The sequence below is a fragment of the Peromyscus maniculatus genome, chromosome 14 (genome assembly GCF_049852395.1).
Source record: "Peromyscus maniculatus bairdii isolate BWxNUB_F1_BW_parent chromosome 14, HU_Pman_BW_mat_3.1, whole genome shotgun sequence".
Lineage (NCBI taxonomy): Eukaryota > Metazoa > Chordata > Mammalia > Rodentia > Cricetidae > Peromyscus > Peromyscus maniculatus.
The window spans coordinates 70,304,079-70,313,929 of record NC_134865.1 but is presented as its reverse complement, the minus strand read 5'-3'; positions in this window follow the sequence as shown (position 1 = coordinate 70,313,929).

Sequence of the window (9,851 nt, the reverse complement as noted above, 5' to 3'; positions counted from 1 at the left end):
GAAAACATTGAATGAGAAAGGAACAAGGGTTTTTTGTTTGTTTGTTTGTTTTACAGAAATCTTTAACAAGTTTTACAGGGGAAAGTGTTATTTTATTCACCCCAACTGACCCAGAATAGCACTTGGAACCACACACAGATGTTATTAGCCTATATCCCCATGTTGCTTCCAAGATTTATAGTGGATAGTTGTTTTATCTAATGTTGCCTTTAGCCTATTGACAGCTTTTAGCAAATGATTACTACAACACACGCACGCACACACACACACACACAATTTTGGGTCGGGGCATGGAAAAGTACGTAGTTTATTATTAAAGCTATGCATTTAGAGCTAGAGAGTTGGCTCAGAGGTTAAAAGCATTTATTCTTGCAAAGGACCCATGATCCACTCTAAGCACAAACACTGGGTCACAACCAACTGTAGCTCCAGTCCCATGAGATCTGATGCCCTCTTCTGACCTCTCTAGGCACCAGGCACATACATACACATGCAGACACATAAAACAATAATAAAGTAAATTAAAGCTATGTATTTAGATTACGCTATAAAAGCCTGTTGTGATAATCTTTTTGTACAATGTGAAGATGTGTGTTTCTGTCTTTCTTTACCTGCCTAAGGCACCTTTTGATTGGTTTAATAAAGAGCTGAATGGTCAATAGCTAGGCAGTAGAGGATAGGTGAGACTTCCAGGCAGAATTAGGAACTCTGGGGAAAAAATCAGAGGCGGGAGATTCACCAGCCAGGCTGAGAAGAAGTTGGGCTTATGGTACTGAAGAGAGGTAACAGGCCACATGACAGAACATGGATTAATATAAACAGGTTGATTTAAGTTTTAAGAGCTAGTTGGGAACAAGCCTAAGCTAAGACCAAGCTTTTATAACTAATAAAATGTTTCTGTGTCATTATTCAGGGTCTGGCAGTCCAAAGAAAGACCCATTACAAAAGCGTGTTACACAAGAGGTGTAAGGAACAGTGAGGTTAGTTACACAGTTTTCTTGAAGATAAGTTACATTTAAATGGATGGGCACACAGTAGGGCAGTGGACTGAGTACATAGTTTTAAAAGATCTCAAGGCTTATTAATTTAGTTACACAATCTGGCGAAAGTTCAGTTTCTGAAGGTTTCAGGGGGGAAAAAAAACGCTGTTCCCACAAAGTATCTTCCCTTCCCAGTGGCCAGTGTTGCTTTCATCTCCCATTACCCAGACCAGACTTCTGAGCACGCATCCATCTTAGCTCCCTGGATTTCACGAACACTTCCCAATTCCAATCCCTCTCCACTCCAGCCCACACCTAGCCACTGGAGTAGTTTCCTGCAGCGTCCCCCCCCACCCCCCGCACTTAGGTCTGCTTCTGTCCCTTCTTGCATATCATGGCCAAACTTGGCCCTCAAATGTGCAAGTTTCCCCAGCTCATTCCCCAAGTTAAAGCACCGCTGTGATGTCTGGTGCCAGCAAAACAAACGGTATCATCTCCTGAAGCAGAGCTCATCAGTTCCCACCCCGACCTTCCATACTCTGGAGCCTGAAGATGCTGCACACTGCTGTCTGCAGTGCCTTGCCGCCTCGGGACACCTCATTAGACAGCACACCTTTCTCTCCAAGATGTTGTTGCTTCAGCTCCCAGCTGCCTGGAAACCCTCCCTTTCTATAGAGTGTCCCAGAAACCCCCTGTGTATGTCTCTATGGGGCAGACCTCTGAAATGGGGCTATGAGTTGATCTATAGTGACTATTTACTTTTTCTCTGGATACATCTAGCATCTGAATTTTCTTACTGTGTGTGGGACACTCTGCACACCTTATAAGCCATGCCTGCTTTCTTCAAGGCAAATGGAAAATGCCAGCCACCCACTCTTCCAGTGTCCTTCCAGTTAAAGTGAGAGCTGCTGATGGTCTCCCCAAGATAGACACTCTGGGTCAGGTGGGGGATGCTGGGGTCTCAATTTGAAGAGGGTGACTAAAGCAGGTGCATCTGTTTGGGCGCCTGGAAGTGGGGAACCCCATTAGTGACACTAGTGGTGTAAGCCGTGCAAAACACAGTGTGGTTATTTCTCAGCCCACTCCGTTTCTGTTCCTGATCCTGTAACCCACCCTCACATCTTCTAAAAAAAAACAATACAGAATAAATATATATACATTTATGGGGAAGTAGCCTTATTGCATGATATCGTGTCTGTAATAAGATATAATTTGCATATTATAAAGTTTACCTGTCATGAACATACAGTTCAATAGCTTCTAGTAAATTCATGGAAGTCTGCAGTCATCACTATCATTCAGCCACTCAAAGATATTCATTCTTGTGACTCGTTTTTAACACCATCCATGTCTCTAATCCTAAGTAACTACTGTCTGTTTCCTCATTCTAAATATCCTCAATCACAAGGTGGTTTTGTCTGTCTGCAGTTTCCTACAATGTTTCATTGGTATTTTTAGGTTCAGAGATGCCTGTGGTGATATTTTATTTGTGCTGAAATGTAGTGATATTTTATTTGTGCTTTAATAAAGCTTGCCTGGAGATCAGAGGAATAGGAACTGCCATTATAAGTAAACAAAGAAGTCAGGCAACAGTAGCACATGCCTTCAATCCTATCACTTGGCAGGCAGGAATCTGTCTGGATTTCTGTGAGTTCAAGGTCACACTGAAAACAGCCAGGTGTGGTGGCACATGCCTTAAATTCTAAACACTAATTAACCATGGAGGTCTGAAAGTCTGTAGAGGCAGACAGGAAATGATAGAACTGGGCAGGAAGAGGAAGTGATGTAGCTGGACAGAGAGAGCAAATCAGATGGCAGAACAGCAAGGCATATAGGCATGGGTAGACAGGAAGTCACTCGCATTTGGAAGCTGCCAGGTTGGTGAGGTAAGGTTAGCTGTGGCTTTCCCTATTTCCCTGATCTCTCTCAGGCTTTCACCCCTATATCTGGCTCTGTGTTTTCTATTTAATAAGATCATTTGAAATTCATCTACAGATGCCATTTCATAGATCAGTGTTTGTTCCTTTTTATTGTTAGATAATATTCCATCATCTGGATCTATTACATTTGACTGGTCCACTGCCAGCCAATATCTTTTTGTTTAACTTAGCCTGAAGTGGGTCTAGTCACCATCAAGAATTCAAACCACATTTACACTCACTGAGAATGTGAGCTCCTCAGTGGCAGAAGTATCTTCACAGGTTTTTTGGTTTGCAGTCCCTGGAGCTACTTCTGGCAAACTGGTGGCTCATTTATCATTTTATTGCTATGTGGACTATCAATAATACTGGAGGCAGAGTGAAGGAGACATTGTAAACATTAACATTTTTACTCAACTTCATCCAAAGAAGAAACAACTGGTATAAATAATAATCATCTGTGTCTTGCATGCATAGATGTTCCTCTGTTCGTGAAAGAAGCTAGCTCCATTCTCTTACTGCCCCACTCTGATTCCTCTGCTTGGCTCAACACTTTCTTGTCACACAATCCAGACTCATCAGAAGCCACCAGGTAACCTTTCACCTTGGCTTCATTGCCCCCTCCTCATTCTTTTCTCTGGAATGGAAGGTTACGATTCCCCTCCTCGTGGAGCCGGAATAATGCATCTCATGCAATATTTATGTTCTGCATGTGCCTGGACTTCCCAAGCCATGCCCTGTTTATGTATTCAGGAGGAAGTAGTCAGAAACATTATCTCATCAAATGGAGCTGAACAGTGGCTCCACTTTATGAGGAATTACAGGCTGTGTTTCTTCTTTATTTGTAAATGTGACAGCCAAAAAATGCCTTATTTTATGAGAGACAGCTGATTAAACACCTTGGAATATTTGTCTGTGCAAACTACAGCATCATTAATTTGTGCCATAGGAAGAAAAGCTGGGGAAATGTGATTCAGGCAGTCTTGGCTCCTTCCTTTGTTTGAAACAAGGAATATTTATGTCTTTGGAGAGCACATTGTGAAGAGTCACCCTAATGGATCCATGTTTGCCAGACTGACATCAGTAGGGTCACTTTATGCTCATCTATTTAAAACCTCAAAGTGGATATTTTAGTCTTAAATAGCAGTTGTCCCACAATGAACAAAAGCCCCTGTGTTTCCCAATGTCTCTCTCCCATTCCTTCCCTGTCTCTCTCCCATCTAGTTCCTCATCGGCCATTATGGTCTCACCATTACTACACAGTTTTAAAAACGGCTTCAGCATCTTGTGAATATTTTTACTTGGATTCGAAGAGCAAGGGCTTTCTCCTGGTAGAGTTTGATGGGATTCGTTGAATGCTTGATTTTAAAGTGGTGCCAACAGGTTGACTTTTCAAACAAATGGAAAATTCTGGAGCTGGGGAGATGAGCTCATTGGATAAAGTGTTTGTTGCACAAAGCATGATGGGTTTGACCCCTGGCACTCAACTTGAAAAGTGGGAATGAAGCTGTGTGCTTGTCACTGCAGCTCTGAGGAGGGAGAGACGGGAGGATCCCTAGAGCTGTCTGGCCAGCCAGCCAAGCCTAACTGGCAAAGTCCAGGTCCTAATGAGAGAGCCTGCCTCAAAACACAAGGTAGATGTCTCCAGAGAAACAACACACCCTAGGTTGAACTCTGGCCTCCACACACATGCACATATGTGCACACACATTAACACACACACAACTCAGGAAGAAAAAGCTTCCCTTCTAAAAGCATACAGGTTGTAGTCACTGTTAAACAGATTGCTTTGAAAATGAAATCTGCTTGCTCCTCTTTAATTATTTTCTTTTAAAGACTTCATGGAAATACTAAGAAGAAAAGAATTTTTCATGAATCCTGCTTTTTTGGGGGTGGTATAGAATTCTGGGATCATGCAGCATTTTATTGGCAGTCTTTTAAATCTACTCCTGTTTCCAAAACCCATATCATGTGGATTCCACCATATGCCTAACTTTCATAGCTAAAACCAGGAACTGATCAGTTTGCACATCATGACTGTTGCTATTTCACACTCTACATAATCAAGCTGGTCTCCTTGATTATTTCACTCAATACTCACAATAACTCTATGAAGAAAGCAGGATCCCAGCCAGGCATGTAGCTGATTCCTGTTGTGTCTAATCTGCAATTACAGACTTCAAAGAGTCACTTTGAAACTTTTGACCATGGCCTAAGGGGACCTAAAGGTCACTGCCCTGCACCAGATTGCTCAGCTTGGCGGTCAAAGCCTACCTACCTCCCCTTCTACAGGCTGTGGCCTACTGCGGGGGTACCAAGCAGAATTCACAGTAGGAAAGGTGCTTTGCATTGTCTTGGAGTAGGTGGTGATGGTCATGGTAGGCTTAGGGTGGTGGTTTTCTGTCCATGGTCCTGAACTAGCAGCTCTACGAAGGAGACATTGTGCGGTCTTTCACTGGATCCCCAGTTATTCTTTTTGATGTTCTGAACTACTCATAGGTTTTCCTTTTCATCTGGATAAGGTTTCCTAAACCTTTAAAACAGTTACAACACAAATAAACCCCGGGACTTCTGCATCACTGTACATGAAGGAGACTGGATTTGGAAGCCTAGGTTTGATTCTCAGTCCCACCATTTGCTAGTGAGATCTTGGCAGCTGGAGGTGGGAGCTGGGGTGGGATGGGGGCATCACTCAGCCTCTCTGACTTTACTGTCTTCATTTTAAAGTGAGAATAAGGACAGGAGAGAGAGCCTGTAGGATTACTTTACTGTAAAAACAAGGTAGTTCATGAAAAGTGCCTGAAGAGTGTGCTGTTAGTAGGATAAAATTTGATAGTGCACTTCAGAAGTAGTAATGGTAACAGTTTTGGTTATAATAAACCAGCATAACTTTAGGAATCATGTTTTCAATAGGCAACTTCCTAACCATTGAAAAAACAAGGAATGGCCTAAAGAGATGGCTCAGCAGTTCAGAGCATTTGCTGATCTTGCAGAGAACAAGAATTTGGTTCTAAGCACCCAGTTAGGGAGCTTTCAAATGTCTATAAGTCCAGATCTAAGGGCTCTGGTGCCCTTTTTCTGGACTGCATGGGTACTCGTACACATATGTACACACACACACACACACACACACACACACACACACATACATGCACACCACATAAACAATAAAGTAAATACTTTTTGATAAACAAATGAAACACATTTGGGTCAAGCCAGGAAAACAAATTCCAGAGTTGGTATTTTAGTGGAGAGTATCACCAATGAGTTTATGAAGGAGGGGAACTTTGAAGTGACTCTGGGACACTGTGCTGGACAGTTTTATATCAACTTGACACAAGCTGGAGTTATCTGAAAGGAGAGAACTTCCATTAAGTTAATGCCTCCGTAAGATTTGGCTGTAGGGCATTTCTTAATTAGTGATTGATGGGGAAGGCCCATCCCATTATGAGTGGTGCTACCCCTGGGCTGGTGGTCCTGGGTTCTGTAAGAAAACAGATTGAGGAAGCCATGGGGAGCAAGCCAGTAAGTAGCATCCATCCATGGCCTCTGCATCAGTTCTTGCCTTCAAATTCCTGCCTTGTTTGGAGCTCCTGTCCTAACTTCCTTTGAGGATGAACAGTGATATGGAAGTGTAAGCCAAATAAACCCTTTCCTCCCAAAGTTGTTTTGGTCATGGTGTTTCATCACAGCAATAGTAAACCTGACTAAGACAGATAGTAATGGCAGGAAGCATCTACCAATCCCCAGCGCTGGATCAAAAAGAGACTAACTAGGTCTGTGTCTCCAAAGCCATGAAAGACATGAATGGTTCACTCTCATGTTCATGATGCTGTTAAGATTCAAGATGGAATCAGTGAGTAGAAATAGCTTGGTAAACTATCAGTCTAGTTCAACATGGAAAGAGGACCTTAAGATTCAGTATTCTCCTTCATGTATGCTATGCAATGTGTCATTGTATATTCTTTTTTTTTTTTTTTTTTTGGTTTTTCGAGACAGGGTTTCTCTGTGTAGCTTTGCGCCTTTCCTGGAACTCACTTGGTAGCCCAGGCTGGCCTCGAACTCACAGAGATCCCCTGGCTCTGCCTCCCGAGTGCTGGGATTAAAGGCGTGCGCCACCAACGCCCGGCTTTTTTTTTTTTTTGAGACAGGGTTTCTCTGTAGTTTTGGTGCCTGTCCTGGATCTCGCTCTGTAGACTAGGCTGGCCTTGAACTCACAAAGATCTGCCTGCCTCTGTCTCCCGAGTGCTGGGATTAAAGGCGTGTGCCACCACTGCCCAGCTAGATTCTTATTTCATGCAAGGAAACAGTTAAGAAAGATTATTCAGAATGGGAAAAAGGCAAAGCATCTTAGGCATCCTTTAGTACTCATTTGGAGCACTGTCTAACAGACATCCCCAAATGGAGTGCCAAAGACTCTAGGAAAGAGGAACTCTGCCTAATATAACCTTTTGCCTTTTTATTATGAGTTAGAATTCAGTGTAACAATTCCTACCCAGTTTGAGAAATATTCATAAAATGGCAAGTAATTTTGTTCAAAGGAGATGTAAATGAAAAAGACAGCACCCCAAATTATAGTTTGGTTGCCCTACATGACACTCTTCAGTTTTATATCTCAGTGGGACTTTTTTCAATATTCCTTTTCTAAAAGGTTTCATATCTGCTGCTAAATATCTTGGATAAATGCCTGTTTGTCAAGGCTGTTTGAATGTGACTCTTCCATCCTGCAGAATTCTTACTTGCAGACTCCTTATTTAGTAAGTTAAATAAGCCTTAAATATTTGTTCAGTGGGTTGTTACACAAGACTCTTTTTTTTAAAGCTGCTGCTGCTGCTGCTGCTGCTGATGATGATGATGATGATGACTATATACTGACAGCGACGATGATGGTGGTGGTGTTTGTGTGTGATGTGTGTGAGGGCACATGCACGACACAAAGAGCTTGTGGAGGTCAGAGACCACTTTCTGGAACTGGTTCTCCCCTTTTACCACAGTGAACCAAGAGCCAAAATTTATTAATGGGTGCTATGAGAAAACAGACTCACGGATACAGGATAAAGTAGATCCAGTTGCAGAGTCCTTCTGTTTTTTTCAGGAATGATGGGGATCAACACACGTCGTTCCACACTGCCTGACTCGGTCTCCACTACCCAAGAGAGAGTGATCCCCCTCTCCCTCTTCTTTTGAGCAGTTATGTAGGCAGACAAGAAGCCACACTCTAAGGCTTGTACCCCAAAGGTATTGGCAGAACAAATTCCCACAACACCACAGGTTCTGGGGATCAAACGCAGTTTGCCAGACTCATGTACTAAGTGCTTTTCCCTAGTGAGCCATCTCAAGGGCCCAAGATTTTCTATACAAAGTCTCATTATTGTAGCCCAGGCTGACTTTGAACTTGAAACCCTCTTGCCTCTGCCGCTTGAATGCTGGGGATAAAGAATCATAGTTTTAAAAAATCACATTTTGATGAGAATTGGCACCAGATAGGGTACTTCATTTAGCCAAAACCACACAGAAAGTACTGGACTCAGATTCCCACTCAGGTCTTATTGCGCCAAAATTTGCCTTATGATCTCTTTCTGTCTTTCCTCCAAAATGATCTGCTGCATCAAGAAGTCACACACGGAACGGCTGCCAAGTTCCTGACACAATCTTATAAAACCGGGACTCACTTTTATAGTGACAGAACTCAGTCTAATCTCTTCAGGGTAAATTTATAGACCAGACAGGCCAGAAAAGGTCAAGGGCTTGGGGAAAGCATGAACCATTGTGGACATGGTAATGACAGTCTTCAAAGATGATGAATGCCGAGACACACAGGGTTCCAATTGCTTAAGGCCTGAACTGGCGGCTGTGGCCATGGCTAAGCTCAAGCAAACTCTCCCCTCCCCCTCTCCTCCCTTCCCCTCCCCTCCCCTTCCAAACCTTTAGACATGGGCTCCCAGGCCTGGCTGCAACTAACTGGCAGGAAGTGTCTGGCTGTTCATCCAGGCTCTGTGACAAATTCTGAAGGGACTTCGTGCAGAGCGCAGAAGAAAGGGGCTATTTGGGAATAAAGAGAAACAGCAACCACCACTCAGGGGGCTAATGCAAGCTTACAGGTTCCGTTTCGGATTTTTAGCTCGGAGAATGTAGCCCTCAGTTAACTTTACAAATATTTAAAGGCCTCCGGGTCAACGGCACTGTGGGGAGGGCGGAAGCAAGAGAAGGGTCTCTGATCAATCCGCCTCCTCACTTCTTCAGCCAATATTTTCACTGCAGTCTTCCCGTGCCCCAGTCCTGGACGTAAAACAGAAGCCAAAGCAAGCGGCCCCGACCTGGGCTTAGAAGCAGGAGGGTAGACAGGCTCTACAATGATCGGGATGCACACGCTTGCACCCCTGTTTAGGACAGTGATGGACTCTATGGGTAAAGGTGGCCCCATAAAACTTGAACATTTCCTATCACCGAGGGACATCATAGCAGAACTCCACCTTGCTTACATGTTCGTGGTGTGCAGACCACCCGTGACTGCTTCCGGTTACATAAAAATACAGCAATAACACAGCTATGCATAGCACACGAGCCTTGCTCATGACAAGAAGCCCCTGTCCCTGGTTTCATACTTACTATATCATCCTTTTTATTTAAAAACATTTTAAATTATTTTTAGCTATTTGTGCCTGTGGTGGGGTATGTGAGTGTAGTGCCCTGAGAGGCCAGAGGCTTCAGACTCCCTGGATCTGGAATTCTAAGTTGTTGGGAGCCACCCTACATGGGTGCTGGGAACCAAACTTGGCTTTAAAAGCACAAGAGCAGTGCGTGTTTTTAAAGGCTGAGCCACCTCTCCAGCCCCATTCATTATATTATCTTTTAAACTCGTTTTAAGGTGTATTTACTTTTTATACTTTTATATATTTTACTTTGTATAGTGCATGTGTGGTGCATGTGTGTGTGCATGCATGTTTGCATG